General features: G+C 45.8%; 3 long non-coding RNA genes across 4 annotated transcripts; 2 read left to right on the forward strand and 1 right to left on the reverse strand.

Annotated features, from left to right (window-relative positions):
* Positions 1 to 3,128: 3,128 nt before the first annotated feature.
* Positions 3,129 to 4,897, reverse strand: LOC123157139 (uncharacterized). Its single transcript, XR_006478729.1, has 2 exons — positions 4,378 to 4,897; positions 3,129 to 3,562 (listed from the first exon to the last, which is right to left on the reverse strand). It is a non-coding gene; the product is annotated as an uncharacterized lncRNA (long non-coding RNA).
* Positions 4,898 to 4,941: 44 nt separating this feature from the next.
* Positions 4,942 to 8,471, forward strand: LOC123157140 (uncharacterized). Its single transcript, XR_006478730.1, has 3 exons — positions 4,942 to 5,128; positions 6,562 to 6,631; positions 8,185 to 8,471. It is a non-coding gene; the product is annotated as an uncharacterized lncRNA (long non-coding RNA).
* Positions 8,472 to 17,625: 9,154 nt separating this feature from the next.
* On the forward strand, positions 17,626 to 18,581 carry LOC123160093 (uncharacterized). 2 transcript variants are annotated; one of them, XR_006479996.1, is made up of 3 exons: positions 17,643 to 17,912; positions 17,987 to 18,157; positions 18,241 to 18,581. It is a non-coding gene; the product is annotated as an uncharacterized lncRNA (long non-coding RNA). The 2 variants fall into 2 exon arrangements; XR_006479995.1 differs by having other exon boundaries at positions 17,626 to 18,157.
* Positions 18,582 to 19,368: the final 787 nt, after the last annotated feature.

Here is a 19,368-nt window from a genome sequence, read left to right on the forward strand (position 1 = left end):
CCTGGCTCACAGATTACTACAACAACAGTTGCAGGTACAGGTTATGCGATGATCCTGACGCGAGAGCGATGTTTGCTTGTCTTGGAGTTCTTCTTCTGCTTCTTCTTCGTTCAGGGGATAGGTTCCAGGTCGGCAGCCTGGGCTAGCAGGGTGGATGTCATTTGAGTTTCTGTTTGTGTTTCATCCGTAGCCGGATGGTGCTCTTATGTAAGATGATGTTGTATTCATGAGGCATTGTATGCCTTTTGTATGTATCCCCATCTGTTATGTAATGTTGATGTAATGATATCCACCTTGCAAAAGCGTTTCAATATGCGGGTCTATCCTTGGTGGGACCTTCGAGTTCCTTTTGGATAGGGTCGCATATTGGGCGTGACACTCGATTTCCCACGGGAGTCAATGCCAAGGCTGCTCGCCGGTCAGCCTTCCATTGATTCCTCACGAGCGGTGCGGCGACGCCCTACCTCCCGCCACGCATACACACGACGCCCGCTATATAAGCAGCGCGTCCCCCTCGCCTGAGGCCGCACCCCGCCCACAGCCGCCAAGCTCTCGCCCCGTGCACCGACGTTCCTCTCCTTTCATCATTCCAAGCCGCGACGATGGGCGAGAAGTTCCCCGGTGATGGGGTGGCGGTCAATGGCCTCGGCCACCGCTCGCTGCACGAGTGGGAGGCGTACCTCCTGTTCGAGGCCAACGCGCCAGCGCCGCCAGACATGCGCGCGCCGGGGCAATGGAGGCTCAGCGCTGGTGGCGTCCCCATCCCCCCACTGCCCGACGTCGACGTGTGCCCCGACTACTTCGCCGACAAGGTTGCCCACGTGCGAGCGTTGCTGACGGAGGAGCAGCGGGCCGTCCCGCAGTACGCCGCCGGCAACCACGAGGCCTGGGCGGCGTACTTCTAGCACCGGCAAGCGCAGGGGCTGGCCTCCACCAACGGGCCGCCGGTGGTGCGGGGGTCGAAGAACAGCGAGGGCCGCCGCCTGTGGTGGGGTGCCCCCGGCCGCACTCTCCACGCCGTCCTCCAGCACCTCGAGGGTGGCAACGACCCCCATTGACGTACCCTGCCGCCCGGTCCCCTGCCGGAGCGGCGGCCAATGGATGCCGCGCCGGACCGGCTCCTCCTCTTCCTCCTCCCGCTCATCCTCCCGCTCCTCCCGCTCGTCCGTGTTGCTCGACGTCAAGGCCAAGCCCGCGGAGACCATCGAGACGCCGCTCGGCCGGCGCACCCGTAGCGCCTGCATCGTCATCAACGAGGCGGGCGCGCCTCCTCCTCCTCGGCTCCTCCCCGCTTCGTCAAGCCGAGTACGGAGCCGGGCCTCGCCATCGTGAAGACGGAGCCAGGGCTCGCCGATGTGAAGGCCGAGCTAGGGCTCGACGACGCGGCGGCCTTGAAGTGGGCGCGTGAAGACTGGGCGCGGACGGAGCTGGAGCGCCAGCGTCGCGCCCTGGAGCAGTTCTTCGCTCGGCACCGTGGCCGCGACGAGGGAGGCGTCGTCGTCCTCGACAATGACAGCGGCGACGACGTGCCGCCTCAGCCGGTCCGCCAGGGCGATCCCGTGCAGGGGTCCAACAGTGGCGTCCGCGTCAAGGAGGAGAAGGACGACGACCCTGTTTTGATTTTTTAAGTACTTTATCTATGTAAAAAAAACTATTTCAATTCGCCAAGATAATGTAATGTTTCGCCGAATATTTGTCCCGTTTGCCGAATTTTAGTCAAAAAAAATGTTCAATTTTTCTAAAACAACCGCCTGGTTCCGACCCTGGAGGCGTCGACTGGAAACCCGATCGCCCCAGGCCGACTTTTAGCGCCGGTTCTCCCCCAGGCGGCGATTTTTCGAGCCGCCTGGGGGGGCCAACGGCTGGAGATGCTTTAAGGGTCGGGTTTGAAGATGCAGACCAACACGAACGCATGGGCAGAAGTGGGGGGTCCGTTGGAAAAGGTTTTATGTTTGGGTTTTGTCCGGACCAGGTGAAACTTGTTCAGTTGGAGATGCTTTAATAATACATTTACATTTTATGCAAGTACTTTCTGAAACAAATTTAAGCGATTTTCCAATATCCCCTTAATTTCTTTAATTAGTGCATGATCAAAGTTTGAAAATTCTCCATCTGTTTTTCTTTGCGAACTTTTGAAAACTCTCCATCTTCATAACAGAATGATGGTCAAAGCTGGAAGACTTTTAGCATCAACAGACAACAGGTGGCGAAAACCACCGGCAAGGCCCGGCTCCACCTAGGACTGCAGCGAGCGGAAAATGCGAATGGAGGCCGAGCATCAGGTAGGCCGGTATCCTGGCCATTCACGTGCGCTAGGGATGTGTGCCCTCCCGGTATTTCTGGTTCATGCTCCCTCGTATCGCTGCACCATCGCGTGTATTGTGGGCAGGCCAGCTAGCACGTGTAGGTACAGAATCTAGGCATTTAAGTAGTTGTTCTCAGGTCCATTCGACTTCACATCCTCTCCATAGTACATCTCCCACGGGCACAGTCAAAGGAATCCCGGCAGGCACGGCCGACCACCAGCTCGGTTATTGCACACGTGGCTTAACTATGTCCAACAGACACGGATCTAGTAATAATTAATAAATAACCAAATCACTAAGCCGCCTAAACAGCAGCTCGCCAAGATGATGTCGATTTTGAGGCTGTAAAACTAATTTACAGGGGCAAATGCCAAGTTGCGCATAACAATAATGACCGAGTCAGGAGCACTGAATTTTGTCTAACCACCGGCAAGCTGACAGTCTTAACAACCTAATTAAGATTTTTGTGAATGTTGCATAAATTAGTGGGTAAACAGACCCGACCCTGCAAGATAGTAGCTGAAAAACTATTACCATGTTAATAAAAATGATTTGTACATTTAATGCATCAACATTAACACACAAATCTTCTGATCGTCCCACATGCCATATGCACTGGTGCATGTCTGAACTTAACTAGGATTGGTAGGAGCAATCAACAGATTATCACACACAGGGTAGACAAATTTCCAACATACTCTGTTATGCCTAATCATTTGCATTCGTAGGAGCAATCAATAGAACCTAATCATTTGCATTTTTTAACAACAGAAAAAAGCACCATTAGCCATGAAAACATCATCAACCAACTAAATCAAGAAGTAAAAGCTGAAGAATTCCTCACCTGATGAGGAAACTAGTTATATCAAGATTGATCAAGATGCTTATTTGTCTCAGTGATAAAGAAACACACAATCTGAAGGCACCAGATGCATATTTGCTTAAAGATATTGCATTTTTGCAATTTTTGTGATGGGCCACGTGCTTGCTCCCACTGCCAGGCATGACTACAGTACACATATTCTTGGAAGCACTAAAACAACATAGGCAAAATGAAAGAATCGAACTAGGGAGGTTATGTGTGGAAGCATCTGTTCCAAGCTGTCAGAAAGTTCAAGGATGATGTTTCCAAGGAACCCAACTATGCATATTGTTGGATGGCATCTTTTTCTCTGGGGGCAGAACTGCACATTTTTTCAACCATTTGTCGCATTTTGTCATCTTGCATTCTTAGTTGAACTGAACCTAAGACAAATCTGCGGAATTTGAAGGGAATATGGATTAGAAAGAGTTGGCAAAAAAACACAGAAGATATATGTTAAAAATGTCTAACAAAAATTTCTGATGCTAGGCATAACAAAGATGTTAACAACCGCCAATTCTGCACATTGGGGAAGGGCACTTGTATCTATCCATGGCACATGTGAGTTGGCAAGAAGGCAATACTACAAGATTGCAGAAATAGGAAAATGCTTCAGATTAAACACCTTCTACTTCAGGGTTGAGATCACAGACCATATCAGCATGGTGCTGATCAGGAACCACAAATGCATCATCATTGTTTTCTGCACATCTAACCCAGGCCATAGATGCTATCCATCAGAAACCAAGCAAAGGAGCAACTTAGGTTTTTTCTTTACATGAGAATGGGCAGTGCAAAAAGTTGGGACTGTATGAATTAGCACCGCAAAGAACACATGTTGGCAAAATTAAGCCGATGTGGCACATACGCATGGGTAAGGATAACATTTTTCTCTCATGATTATCCGTCACATATATTGTCTAAAAACATCACAGTAAATTCGGATCTAGGCAGCAACAGGATGAGGAGAGACCTATCCAGTTCAAACGAAGGGGATTACAAGCAAACAAAAGGAAATCACATCTGTACAAAAGTACAAGCATCAGAGAGCACTCTATTCTAGATTATCAACACAAATGGTATACATCTGGATCGAGCCATGCAGCCAAATCAGCCGTACCAAAGGAATATAAGGAACAAACTTGAAATTGCCAAGAAACGTGCAAATCTAGAACAGATGAAACCCATCTAAGATAAAAGCTTAAGTACATGAGGTGTGATCCAGCCTCGCCGACGGAAACAATGAAGAAAATGATTTCTCCCGGCCGGATCCGTGGACAAGGACCTCGCCCTGGACAGATCCGGTGTTCCGCAAACTCGAGGGGATCCGGTCGCCGGAGTGGAAGAGGACGCGGGATCCGGGTGATTTGGCTGTCGGAGTGGAAGAGGGCGAGCGCTCGGGCCGGCGCTTCGGTCGCAGGAGCCGAGGGAGGGTGGGGCTGCACCCGGTCTCCTGGCCACGGCTGAAGGGGAGCGTGGTCACCGACGACCACCACCGCGGGAACTACGCACAGATGAGAAAGAGAGAGGAAGGGGGATGGCTGGGCGACGGAACAGGAACGAGAACGACAGAGAAAGAGCATCACAGGTTGAGCAGAGAGGACACGAGCAGGCTGATGGGCCAAACATGTACGCACGGGCTGTATCCCAGACCGTATATAGATGCATAGGCTGACACGAGCCGACACGAGCCTGCCAAAAAGGTGACAGATTCCCGATCTCAAAGCCCATTCCAACAGCCAGGATACCGGCCTGCAGCGAGCGCCTTTCAAGCCAGCGGCCCTCGGAACGGCTGAGCAACGACACGGCGGCGGCGGCAGCGGCGGCGCCTAACCGCTTCGCCCACTCGAGCCGGACGCGAGGAGCACGGGGAAGCTCCTCCTCCGTCACCGGGAAACAGAAGATCCGCCGCCCTGGTCCCTGCTTTCCCCCGTGCCCGTGGTGGGTGGGCGAGCAACAGGTGGTAGATTCTCCTCCAACTCGCGTTGTGTGGTTGCTTGCTAGTGCTTTGTGGCTCCGACTTTTTCGGTACTACAGCTCCTCTAATCGCTCGACCCTGTGGATCACGCATATATGAGTCCCGTACACACTGCTGCGCTGGGATATTGGGATTTTCTTTTGCCGATTTCGTGAAACGTTTCAGATGCATAGCGATACCACGTTTCAGGTGTCAGTCAAAAATGGGCTGGCAGGTTCATAGTGTCAATGGCACATTATGTTTTCTCTGCATCGGCCAAGTCGGGAGATGGACCTTTTGTCAATGATGAGAGTATTACTTTCAGAACACTTAGTCTGAATATCTTAGCACACATCTGTCTGAGAATTGAGATACATACACCAATATCGCTGCCAAAACTGGCTTTTGGTGCCAAACTCAAATATGCGTTCACTAATTTCAGCTTGGAGGAAGTTCCTGTCCATGGCGACCCAGTGTTTGCCTTTCGTGGAATTGTTCACCTTTTCTTTCCTTGCCTGTTGATATGTACAGTTACTGTGGAATTATCTGAAGAAATTAATGAAGTGGAAGGGTGCTTGGACTGCCCTTTATAGTTTGGCTGCTCAATTGATTGGTATTATTACCCTTTTGCACATTCATTTGCATGTCATGAAAATTTCTGAAAATCTGCAGTCCTTTAAAAAATATCAAATATAGTTGGCCAATTTCGTAAAATTGTAGCGCATGTTCAGTTGTTATGCAGCTTACATATGGGATATTTGTTATTTTTTTGTTTTTACACATTCGTACCTCTATTCGTGTAGTAAAGATAATTGATGGATATTCACCAGTTATGTTATTTTCAGCTTGAGGCATAACTTTAGCTTTCCTTCCCACATTTTTTTGACTCACTTTAGAGCACTCATTTTGACTAGTTTAAACCTATATCATATCTTTAGTATAAACTGTCCCATGCAAGAAATGCCTGCCCGCTAGTCTTTGTTTCCCCGATCAGAAAGAAGACACACAAGCACACACATACCACCACCATTTATAGATACAAACTGCTAAACACTTTCTAAATAACCATTTGCAGAGAAGATTTAAGAGGATTCACATAGATAATACCTTAAGTGTACGAACCTTTGGGCCTGCAAATAGCAGTGTCCCATGTCAAAGAGCAAGATCAAAGCAGGGTTTATACTGAATGGCAGGGCAATTCTCCTTTGGCAGGGACGGTGATAGCATAGGCCATTGTCCAGGACCTGCTACATTGGCATCCATGCCAGAGGAGAACTGCACTGTGATTCTCACCCTGAACACTCCATAGTCACCAGTTTGTTTGTGGAGGAAGACCGTTGGTCTGTTTTTAGTCACACAATGCTCTTCATGTTACTCTTTCGTGCACAATGTGCTTCTTGCCACTCACTGCATGCTACCATTGCAAATATATATAGGGCAGAAATGAGTAAGAAATCTGGATATGCTGCCGGATATGCTTCCAGATCAGGATAATGCTTTCGAGAGGTATTCCTCTAGCTCTGCCTTTCCCATCTCCTCTGTCTTTTTGAGCTGAACCGTTGGACCATAGAAAGAGAATGACCCTTGCGCTTGTGCTATCCCGTGCAAAGGTACTGACATCACTATTGCTAGTTAAACAAGTTTGATTACTGAAAGAGTTCCGCATATGAGATGACACATTTTGCATTAGATACCAACGTGCATCTTGATTCAGTGGTTAAATCCTATGTAAACTGATTCAAACAGGTTTACTGACGATTCTAGTAAATTTGGTATTTTGAGCTATTATAATTTATACGTCTAGAAGTTCTGATTGGCGCTAATGTGTTGCTTGCAGCTTGCTATGGACTAAAACAAACTGGGTACACTGTACAGCACTTGAGCTTGAGAAAGTGGTTAAAACATACTACAGCAATCAGAAACGATTTTGCATGACTACAAACCATAGGCATAATTTCAAATGAAAATTATTGATTTTCTATATCGAAGAACATGCCTGTTTCACAATTCATACTAAAACCAACTGACTGACCGCTGAAAAGCATGCTAGCAGGCAACACCGCATCACATTAGCATGGGTAACCAGATTTACGCCAATCCCAACAACACCACCTGAACAATGAAATTTGTATTGATGAAAGCATATTTTGTTTGGTACGGGCTTTGTTGTAGGGGGAATTAAGTACTTTGGTCTATGCCTAGTGCATTGGAAAATATGGTGAGAAAGGTAAATCCAACTTTTTAATTGTTTACCTGATAAAGGGCAATGTATTAATATCAAGCTAATATCAATTATACCTGACCTCTGCAACAACACGATGTTAAGGGCAAGTCGAGACATCAAGGATGCGCGTCTAATTTTTTTTTAAAGCCAAAGCAATCAACGGCATGCCACAACAAACATCAACTTTAACCACCACCATTGACAACACCCAAACTACAAGAGAGGTTCTCCAAAAACATATGCCACCACTGCCACTTTGCTAGTGATGTTTGTTCAAATATAAGCTTGAATTTATGGAGCTAGCTGGAATGGCTCACAAGTTACATAATTTATGGAGAAGACATTTGCACTATCTTCTTCTATTGATTCATGCAGCTACTTCCCTAACCATGCATAAACACATTCAAAGGTCAAGCAGATTTTGTTCTTTTTTCATGTGATAGAGGACCATTTATATTATTCTTTGTCGCGGAACATCCCCATGGATCTTCCTATTTGGTGCTGTCACAAGCTTCCTGATCTGTGGAAGAATTTAGTAAGTATCTGATTCTCCTGAAGAGCACTGAGCTTTACAGAAAGCATGCACCAGCTGCTGCTGTGGGCGTCGAAAGGCCGCGTAACATACTGATCTTAAATTGAGACGATCTTTCACATGCCACTCGCAGGGCTTTACCTTTTAGTAGTGCAAAATATACCACGTGTTGCCAAAAAAATTTGTGTGTGTGTGTGGGGGGGTACCACTTGTGGCTATTGATTATTTTCTTGTTATTTTCAGATTTCACCAGAATTTGCAATGTCTTGCTATTTTACCACATTTTGTTACGAAATGTTGCAGATAAGACCGGGAAAATGACAAAGCAGATATCACACTACATTTAGCCTCACCGACGATCTATTCTGCACCAACACAAGAAGTAGAGGAAATAGTCCATCCCTAAAACCAAAGCGAGATGACGGAAAAGGGCAAACGAATGCTGGCTGCGCAAAGTATTACAAATTGCCGACAGATGCTACGGTGCTTACATGTTACTCCGTCTATTCAAGAACATACATAGTTTTTGACAAGACATGATCAACTGTAATGTTAATATTTTTCATATGATCCAAATATCTTTATGCGTATTAGACTATTAGTAGCCAAATTAAACAAAGTTTGTGCATAAGGTTGAACAAGTTTGACCAGTGGTAAATCCTGAAGTCGTCAGTTTTTCCTGGCGAAGCCCGGAGGGAGTAAATTTCATGCCTACTAGTACTGGAAGAATGAAACTTGTTGAAGATGCCACAGCCAGAGGTGCCTGGAGATATGCTCGGTATGCAAGTCTTCAAGGAAGGCAGATGCATAAGCGGATATGCTGATGCCAGCTTCAGCACCAACTGCCATTGTGGAATGCATATAAATACCCTGTTTGTTCGAACCTAGGAATGCACCAAACAATCCCACCCATCAGGTAAGATGAAATAGAGCCCACATAAACTCCCGGTGCATATACCCCATCAGGTAAGCCGAAACAGAGCCCAAATAAACTCCCTATTTATCATGCAAGTTGTAGATTACTGGGCCATTTCTCCTTGGGCAGACCGTGATTGGGCTTCGCTTCGTTCTAGCTGTCTTATTTCGTTCTGCCAAAGGAGATTTGCCCAGCAATCCACATTTGGCGATCTTCAGAACCTGCTCATGTAGCCTGCAAGCTTACTGCTTTCTCTGTTTTAAATTAATTGAAGATCTACTTTTGTCCTACACTTTACTTAAGTTTGACAAAGTCTATACAAAATATGCTAATATCTATAATATCAAATACATATAGATAAAAAAAAACTATTTTGAGGTTGCAGCTGTTGATATAGTTTTCTGTAGTTTTGGTTAACTTACAAAGAAGTTCTTTCTTTGCAGGAAAATGTAAGAAGTTCATTCAGGACAAAGCTAAATTCCAGTTACATCAGAGTGCATAAACTATTTAGTATAGAATAACATCTTTACAATGAAAATATTGAAAAGCATACAACAAGTTTTTTTGTAAAGAGTATTGTAACGTCCACTCTCAAACATATAGTTTTGCTGTTTAGTACACTATTCGCACCCTACTTTTTTCCTTCTTGTTTCTCACAAAGTAAATTGAATATGAAGTTGAAATTTGTATAGATGTAAATACAGTCGTCCCTATCTGTAGACTTTCCTTTTGTATCTAAGAGAACTCGTGCATAAGATTTTTCAAATAGTATTTTTGTATTTCTAGAAGATAACTATTTTCACATGATATTTCCCATGTATGCTATTCTAATCTGACATAAGTTTTAAGTTACAGTTTCAATTTTTTTTATGTCTTCATTGTAGGTATGTGATGGATTTAGCCTTCTAAACTTGGTTGGTTGGTCTACGCTACTATCTTTCCTTTTTTCACTACTACTACTTTTTATTATTATTATTTATAAAGTTTAGACTTGTCTATTAGTTCATGTCTATCATTTTGCTTCTACTCATATGGATGACGAACAACGTTGTAAATAAACAAATCTAACGTTGTAAATAAACAAATACTCTCATACTCACGTGTCGAACCGACACTTTTCAGAATACAAATATTAGAAAAGTGGTCAGATGATGGTCTTAATCTCTTGCGGGATCAATGCTCTTATAAAAGGCACAAAAAAATAAATATGGGATCACAGTCTAACTCAAATGATTGTTCTAGGTTTTTAGTTTCCTTCATCCAACCAACTCTTTTCACCTTGCATCGTATTACACATGACCAAAAAACTGACTTAATCTAATGCGATGAAAGAATTTGTCATCCTACCATCTTTCCTTCCCCATTGTTGTCCCCCAAACTTACCTAGAGATTCAAACTCCAACCCTCAAGGTTTACTTCAAACTGCAGTAACCAACCGGGACAAGTTACTTGTTGTGCCTACTTGCTTTCTTTTTCGTTTCTTATGTAGCAAATGTAACACTAAAGAAAAATGCAGCGCATTCCTAGTCCGGTTTTCTATTGTTATTCTGTTTGGCCGGTTTTTCTCTGTTTTATGTTGTTTTCTCTTTCTCTTTATTTTTTTGTTTTCTTTTCTTAATAAGCAAACTTGATCAAAATCATGATCCTTCCTCAAATGTGTGAACTTTTTCCGATTTCGCGATCTTTCCAAATCAATTTTTTGGTCAAATTCATGACTTTTTTCAAATTACCAACTTTTTTTTGAATCTATGAACATATTCTTACTAATTCGTGTACCTTTTTCAAAACTTACAATTTTTTATAAATCCATGACCTTTTATTCAAGTTTACATTTTCTTTTCATTTTTTAAATTTTGATGAACTTTTTTCAAAATTCTGAACATTTTCAAGTCGTGGACTTTTTAAAATTTCCTGAAAAATTTTCAATTTCACAAATTTTCCTTAGTTTTTGTGAACTTTTTTCAAATTCAGTAACTTTTTTCGTGACATATCTTAATTTAGAAAACTTTATTAAATTTTGTGAACCTTTCCCAAATTCGTTAACTTTTGTTATTTTCTGTGAATATTTTTCAACTTCGAAAGTGTTTTCATTTTTGGGAAAAAAATTCAAATCCATTATTTTGTCAAATTCATGAACTTTTTTTCCAATTTCCTTAGAAAATCATGAACCTTTTTCAAAACCCACAAAAAAAATTCAAATCAGTGACCGTTTGTTCAAGTTTACGATTTGCTTTTCAAATTGGTTATTTTTTGTTTTTTGTGATTTTGTTTTGAAAATTACAACCTTTTTCAAGTCGTGAAGTTTTTCAGTTTCGCAAACTTTCCTTCAGTTTTGTGAACCTTTTCAAATTTGTGAACTTTTTTATTTTTGGGATTTTTCTCAATTTTGAGAACTTTATTTAATTTTGTGAACCTTTGCCAAATTCGTGAACTTGCTTCAAAAAATTGTGAATGTTTTTTCAACTTCTCGGTCTCTTTTCATTTGCACAAACTTTTTACAAATATATGAACCTTTTTCAAATTTATGAACTTTTTTCGAGTTCAAGAGCATTTTTTTTGTTTTGTATACTTTTTTGGATTTTCTATGTACGAACTTTTTAAAAATTTGCAAACTTTTACCAAATTTGCATTTTTTTCTCAAATTGATGGTTTTTTTAAAAAAAATCCGTAAAAAATGATTCCACATTTGTTTTCAACGGTACTAAAAGACCCGCCAATTTTTCCCCTACCAGACCAACGAAAAATCATAGTGGGCAAAGCATGCAAGGCTTGAAGTTGGGCCGTGGGCCACTTGCTTGAACGCGAGCACCAGCTTGCTAGCTGCCGCTTAAGAAAGTTGGAAATAGGGTTTATCGTCTACCCTCTAGGTTAGGGTTTATCGTCTCTGGCGGCGACTGCGCCGCCGTCTAGAGCTTTTTCTCCGGCCGATCGCCGGGCGCCTTTCCTCGCACCGGCACGCGAGTGTGAAGCATGGCGACAGGAGCAGGATCGTCCTCGGAGGGCTGGTCCGGGAAGAATTTGGAGGAGATGCTGCAACACTTGGATCTCAAGGACGATGAACTAGATGACGTGATCATGGGGGTGGAGGAATCTAAGAAGTATGCAGCAGATGCGAGATGGCCGGCGATCGCGAAGGTAAACACGACCCGGATCTTCAGCGCATCCGCTATGTTTGAGACCATGAAATCGATCTGGAGCCTAGCACATGTGCCGCAGTACAGGGAGGCAGGGGAAAACCTATTTATCTTTCAGATGTTTTGCCTGGGAGATTGGAAGAAAGTTGTCCATGGAGGTCCGTGGTTGTTCAGAGGGATGGGGATGCTGATTGAAGATTATGATGGTAAGCAAGATCCGGAATCCGTCAATTTCGATGGCCTGTTTGTCTGGGCACAAATACACAATATACCGGAGCTCTACCGGAAACTTGAAATTGTTGATCAGCTAGCTAGGCGGATTGGTCGGGTGAAGGAAACACAACTATCTCCAAGGCTCTTCTATGAAGGTAACTACGTCCGAATCCGAGCTAGGGTTCTGGTGGACAAACCACTTACGAGGGTTATTCCATTGAACGTGGTGGGTGAGGGCAGGAGACTCCTCCCTGTCAAGTACGAGAAGATACCGTACTTCTGTCAAATTTGTGGACTTATGGGTCATAATCATGAGGAGTGTGGAGATGGAGTTTGGGAGGCCAAGGACAAGCAATGGGGAAGCTGGATGCTGGCATAGAGACGGGAGACAGTACAGGAGCAGCAAGGAGGAGGCCGAGCCTCGCGGGGTGGTCGCTCTGGAGGCTGGGGAAGAGGAAGATCAGGAAGGAGTGCACCACCGCCTCGGCAAACTTCACCTGTGCGTAAGCGCTCGTCTCAGGAGGCTGGGCTGGATCCGAGAGCAGAAGATGGAGAGGAAGATGAGGTGACTAGTCCACTGAAACCGGCTGCCACAACGGAGACGGAGCATGAAGGAGGACAGGGGGCTCGCAGAAACCTGAATTTTGCTTTGGCTGGTAATAACCCAGATGGTCACGTGCAGCAACAGGGTGCGACTAAGGGCTCTGAAACCGGATGCGGGGTCGGCCCGGACCTAGGCCTGGCACTCATGGCGGTACCCCCACCACCACCAACATATGTGTCCCCTCGAGATGCCAAGAAAGCGAAGAAATCAGCATCACCAGTGAAGCAAAACCCAGACAAGATGGCGTTATTGGCGGGCTCCGACTCGGGGCGTCGCCAGGCCCAATGAAAATTTTATGCTGGAACTGCCGTGGGATAGGCGATCCCGCGACAGTTCGTGAATTACGTGATCTCGTGGAGATCAGTTCGCCTTCTATCTTGTGTTTAGTTGAAACCCAGTTACAGAAGGGTCGTGTCGAAGGTTTACGCACGTCGTTAGGGTATGATTTCAGCTTTGGTGTCGGTAGTAGTGGTCGTAGTGGAGGTCTTTGTATTTTTTTGGAAAAACTCTTTGGATGTTTCAATAAAGAACTTTTCGGAGTATCACGTGGATGCCTGGGTCACTGAACCGGGTAACGAGCAATGGAGATTGACGTGTTTCTATGGTGAAGCTACCAGGAGCCTTCGGTATAAAACTTGGGACACCATGAAGCGTTTGAGGGGAGAGAGTACACTCCCATGGATGTGCATTGGGGACTTTAATGAGATATTGCGGCCCGAAGAGCAGCATGGACCAAATGAGCGTGATAGCTCGCAGATAGATGCATTCAGAGAAGCCATTGATATTTGCGGCCTAGCCGACCTGGGGTATCGGGGCCTGGATTGGACGTGGGAGAAGAAGGTTGCCGGAGGGAGCTACTGCCGCGTTCGCTTGGATAGAGTTCTGGCCTCACCGTGTTGGTCTGCTTTGTTTCCCTTCGCATATGTCGAGCACCTCACAGCTGCAAAGTCGGATCATTGTCCAATTCTTCTGGAGACCGAGCTGATTGATACAAGTATTCGCGCAAAACAAAAACAGTTCCGTTATGAATGCATGTGGGAAAGAGACCCAAGTTTTGGAGATGTGTTACTCGATGCCTGGAATAATGCGGGGCGGGCCCAGAGTGTTCCTGCGCTCTCTCATAAGCTGACTGTGGTGGCTGAGAAGTTACAGAGTTGGGGCCGAGCGTCTTTTGGCGCGGTGCGATCTGAACTGCGTCATCTCCGCACACATTTGGAGGAGCTGCGTTCACTACCTGGCCGCGTGGGGCCGTCAGCTGAGGAAGACAGGGTCGAAACCCGTATGGCCGAGCTCTGTTTACGGGAGGATATTATGTGGCGTCAGAGGGCGCGTATTCAGTGGTTAGCAGAAGGAGACAGTAACACAAAATTTTTTCATCGCAAAGCTAGCGCCCGGAAGGCAAAGAACCGGATTGTTGAGCTGCAGCGACCCGATGGAACCATGTGTAAGGAGGAGCATGAGATGGCTGGCATGGCTACCTCTTTTTATAGTAATCTCTACGCCTCTGAGTCCACGGTTGGCATTGAGGAGGTCCTCTCCCATATACCGACCAGGGTAGATGCACCTATGAACATATCTCTGGATGCACAGTATAGTAAGACAGAGGTGAAAGAGGCCTTGTTCCAGATGTTTCCGACAAAGGCCCCAGGGCCAGACGGTTTCCCGGCACATTTCTTTCAGAGACACTGGGAGCTCTATGGTGATGAGGTTACTGAGATGGTGCTTCGAGTTCTTACTGGAGAAGATTCTCCGGAGGAGATAAACAAGACGTTCATCGTTCTAATACCCAAGATTGCTAGCCCGAAAAATTTGGCACAGTTTCGACCGATAAGCCTCTGCAATGTGATCTTTAAGATTGCATCAAAGGTGTTGGCTAATCGGCTCAAGCTTATTCTCCCCGATATCATCTCCGAGGAACAGTCAGCATTTGTTCCAGGGCGTCTCATTACTGACAATTTTATATCTGCTTATGAGTGTCTCCACTATATGAAATCCAGGAAGCTCAAGAGTAACAGGTTCTGTGCTTTGAAGCTTGATATGATGAAAGCCTACGATCGGCTCGAGTGGAACTATCTGGAGAAGGTTATGCTCAAGTTGGGAATCAGCCCACAGTTCACGCAAACAGTAATGAGGTGTGTATCTTTGGTATCCTTCTCTGTTATCTTTAATGGTGGTAAGCAAGAGGAGTTTAGACCCTCTCGTGGCCTCGAGCAGGGTGATCCCATATCGCCATATCTTTTTCTATTGGCCGCCGAAGGTCTCTCTTGCCTACTGAAATCCACAACGCCAGGTGAGAGCATCAATGGTATAAAAGTGGCACCGGGAGCCCCACAGGTAAACCACCTTCTATTTGCAGACGATAGCCTGCTATTCTTTGATGCCACAGCTGATATGGCCAACAGAGTTGAGAATCTTTTGCAAAAGTATTGTATAGCTTCAGGGCAACGCATCAATAAGGAGAAGTCCTCAATATTCTTTAGTAAAGGCTGTTCGGAAGGAGTCAGGCAGGAAATCAAACTCATCCTCTCAGTCCAGAATGAGAAATTGTCTGAAAAGTACCTTGGCCTCCCGGCGGACGTTGGCAGAGCAAAGGAAGGATCCTTTAAGTATCTTAAAGATAGGATATGGAAGCAGGTGCAGGGCTGGATGGAGAAGGCACTTTCTGTGGGAGGGAAGGAGGTGCTTATCAAGTCAGTTGCGCAAGCGATTCCGACGTACTCAATGGCGTGCTTCAAGTTACCACGAGGCTTGTGTCAGCATATAAATGGCCTCTTGAGGAAATTCTGGTGGGGATCCAAAAAGGGCGAGAGGAAGACAGCGTGGGTTTCTTGGGATGTGATGACACAGCCGAAGTTTATGGGAGGTATGGGGTTTCGTGATATCGAGCTTTTTAATCTTGCATTGCTGGCCAGACAGGCCTGGCGGTTACTCCAGGAACCAAACTCTCTCAGTGCACGCATCCTCAAGGCTGTGTACTACCCTTCGGTTTTGATCCTTGAAGCTGAGCTGGGGAAGAACCCGTCACAGGTCTGGCGCTCTTTGGTAGAAGGCAGAGACACGCTCAAGCTCGGGCTGATAAAACGGATTGGATCCGGTGCGGAAACAAATATCTGGACGGATAACTGGATACCACGTGATTTTAAGCTACGGCCGGTGTGCCCGAAAACTTTGAACCCACCGCAACTTGTCTCGGATCTCATTAACCCGGTCACTTTTGCATGGGATATAGAGACTTTGGATGAACATTTGTACCCAATGGACAAGGAGGCAATCCTCAATATCCCGCTTAGCTCTCGAGTTCGCCAAGATTTCTGGTCATGGCATTATGAACAAAGGGGTGTTTTCACAGTGCGTTCGGCTTACAAACTTCTGTCCGCCACCAAGCAGCAACGCACGGACTGGCTCGAGCACAATGATGGACACTCGCAGATTGAAGCAGATCGTGGATCCTGGGCGAAACTTTGGGGAGCTGCAGTCCCTGCTAAAGTTCGCGTTTTCGCTTGGAGATTGGCCAAATGCTCAATTCCTACAGGTGAGGTTCGACAGCACAGAAGCATGGCCGTCTCGGCGGAGTGCTCGCTTTGTCATGCGGCGGTGGATACGTGGCGCCACTCTCTTTTTGATTGCCGCATGGCGCGTTGTGTGTGGGCTCTTGCTGATGAGGACCTCACGGATACAATCATCTCCAACAGAACGGAAGATCCGAAGCTCTGGCTGCTATGGCTGGTAGATACCTTAAACACCGATGATTTGGCCCGTGCCCTTGTTACTATGTGGCCCATCTGGTGGGCGCGGTGCCGAGCCATACGTGATGACCAGTTTCAGAGCCCGTTATCCACTCATATCTTCGTAAACAAATACCTGGCAGAGCTGGAGATGTTGCCAAAGAAGTGTACACAACAAAAGGCGCGAGCTGCAAACCCGAGGGACCTGCATGTGAATGCCAGGGATTTGCATGTAAATACAGGACTACAAGTGGAGCCGGCGGCAGGGATCGGATGGCTCCCACCCGAGAACCATGATTTCAAAATCAATGTCGACGGGGGCTTTTCCAAGATAGGTGACCGGGCTGCCTCAGCTGCTGTATGCAGGGACAAGGGGGGCAATTACATTGGAGCATCGGCGATCATCTATGAGGGCCGTCTCAATCCGACAATCCTTGAAGCCGAAGCATGCAGCGAAGCTCTCTCACTTGCTGCCGATCTTCATCTCCGGTCCGTTTGTGTTGCAACTGACTGCCTTGAGGTTGTAACGAATTTACGGGAGGAAGTTCCATGCAGATACTACCCTATCTTACAGGATATAAAGCATCAAAGTAGGCTTTTCAGCGACCTCAGTTTTATTCATGAAAATAGAAAGTACAATGGAGAGGCCCATGCCTTGGCAAGGGCAGCTGCTTCTCTTAGTCCCGGGCGCCATGTGTGGCTTAGCATTATGCCCGATATCATCTGTATCCCATTATGTTTGAACGTTCAATAAAAGGGTGCGGATTGCTCAAAAAAAAGCTGCCGCTTAAGAAGCACCCCCCCCAAAAAGCTGGCGCTTAAGGCGCTGAAGATGCGCCCTCATTGTCCTTGTATTGTATCTTCTCTCTAATTCTCATCCTCGCATGTTTAAAAAAGAGGTAAATGCAGTGGTGGTACATGAAGTTGTTTAGCATGTGCAGTTTGGTGATTGATGTTGCAAAATACGAAAAAGTGGTGCCAAAACTTGTTTGTGCGAGCACGTACGGTTCAAAACACAGGTGCTGCCGTATCCTGACTCGTGGGGCCCAGTGGCAGCGGCTGGAAGCGGTACGAAGCGGCTGGCGCGTGGCAAGTTTACAGAAACACCCCCGACCTCATAGCGAATCTCAGAAAAAACGCCTGAACCGGCATTTAGCCACTTGTTACCTGAATCACGAATCATGCACACCCGCATCCCTAACCCTTGGAAAATCCCCAATCTCACACTTCTGCCGGCGGCGGCTTTGCGGCGACTATGGCAGGGCCGTGAACCCCTTGAGCGAAGAGGATGGAGGAGGTGGGCGGCGTCGGCGAGCGCAATGTATAGGAGGTGCGGGACCGCTGCAGTCGGGCCTCCCAGGCAGAGATGGCCGGCACCGGCGAGCCATCGTACAAAATTTCGTCGGATGTGTAGTACAACCCCAAAAAAATCCCCGCTGGTGCTCAATCCCTCCTCTATTTCTCTCACTCTCGGTGGTTCCTGTAGATGAATGGGGAAATATTCCTTTTATAGGATGAAGAGCTCCAGGATTTTGATTTTGGGCTGCGTCAGTGCCAATTTGATCTGAATTTAAATGGAGTGGAGCAATTGGTGGATAAGTGCATCTGCCTGCTAGAACCAGCTCGCCGTGTGTGCAGTGAGGGGTTTGACAGTAGTTGAAGATTTGGGGGGTGTCAATATGAGGTCTGTTGCTGCTCACTGATCATTTTTTTGTTGCTTAACTACTTCATAGTGAAATGTTTTTGCTCACGAGATTATTTGCATAGGATTTCAGGGCTTGTCAGTTTGTTGAGTGGGTGGACAAACCATGGGAGGAGAGGGCAAGAACAGCTATTGGTGAGCCGGCTAGCAAGAATTTGATCCTGGAGAATTTAATCAAGAAGGAGTCCAAGAAGGTTGATGAGAAGGAGAGGCACGGACTGGAGAAGAAGCTAATAAGTAGGATGTACAAAGAGAGGCTGAACTATAGAGATAGATGTTAATGTTTGTTGTGAGATCTTTCAGAGAATGTTAAGTGCGTGGTCTTTTTCTTTAATGAGAATGAAGCTTGAATAATTTGTTGTTGGCCATTTCTCTCATATTACAGAGTAAAAAGCATATATAAGCACTTCCTTGGGAGAAATTAAACAAGATCAGTACAAAGAACCTTACTTTTTTGGGAGAAATTAAACAGGTACATATAACAGAATTATTTTGGGAGAAATTAAGCAGGTAGAAAGAACAATGTTTTTTTTTGGGAGAAATTAAACAGGTACAGAACAGTACAATTTTTTTATGTTGCTAGAACAACATACAGTGCACTATGCTTATTGCGAGAATCACATACAGAAGTAAATAACATGTACAAGCAGGTTATATCCATTTTGCAAAGGAATATTGCATCGGAGATGAATTCAGTGTGTCATACATGACAACAATAGTGCATTAACAAAATGAAAAGGTTCAACAACACAAAATAGAAGATTCAGTACATAGTATTCAGTACATAGGTAGTTCATTCATGAACTTAGTGCATCACTTAAAATGCTTCAGGTGTTGTTCATCTACCTGAACTATAATGAGAGGGAATCATGCCAATCATCATCTTGAGGTGCATTCTGTGTGAACACAACCTCTTCCTCTGCTTGGACATAATTTTGTGCTCGTGAAGTTTCTGTTCCTACAACATTATCCCTGTCATCTCCAAAAAGGGGGTTGTAGAAGCCAGGAGCTGCTGCTCTTGCTCCTCTAGCAGTAGTTGTATCTGCTCCTCTTGAAGTTGTTGCATTTGCTCCTCCTCTTGTAGCACCTCCCCTTGTGACACCTCCTCTTGTAGCAGCTGCTTTTGCTCCTCTTGTAGCACGTCCTCCCGCAGCACCTCCTCTTGTAGCACCTCCTCTTGCTCCCCTCCCAGC

The sequence above is a fragment of the Triticum aestivum genome, chromosome 7B, assembly GCF_018294505.1.
Source record: "Triticum aestivum cultivar Chinese Spring chromosome 7B, IWGSC CS RefSeq v2.1, whole genome shotgun sequence".
In the NCBI taxonomy this organism is placed as follows: Eukaryota; Viridiplantae; Streptophyta; class Magnoliopsida; order Poales; family Poaceae; genus Triticum; species Triticum aestivum.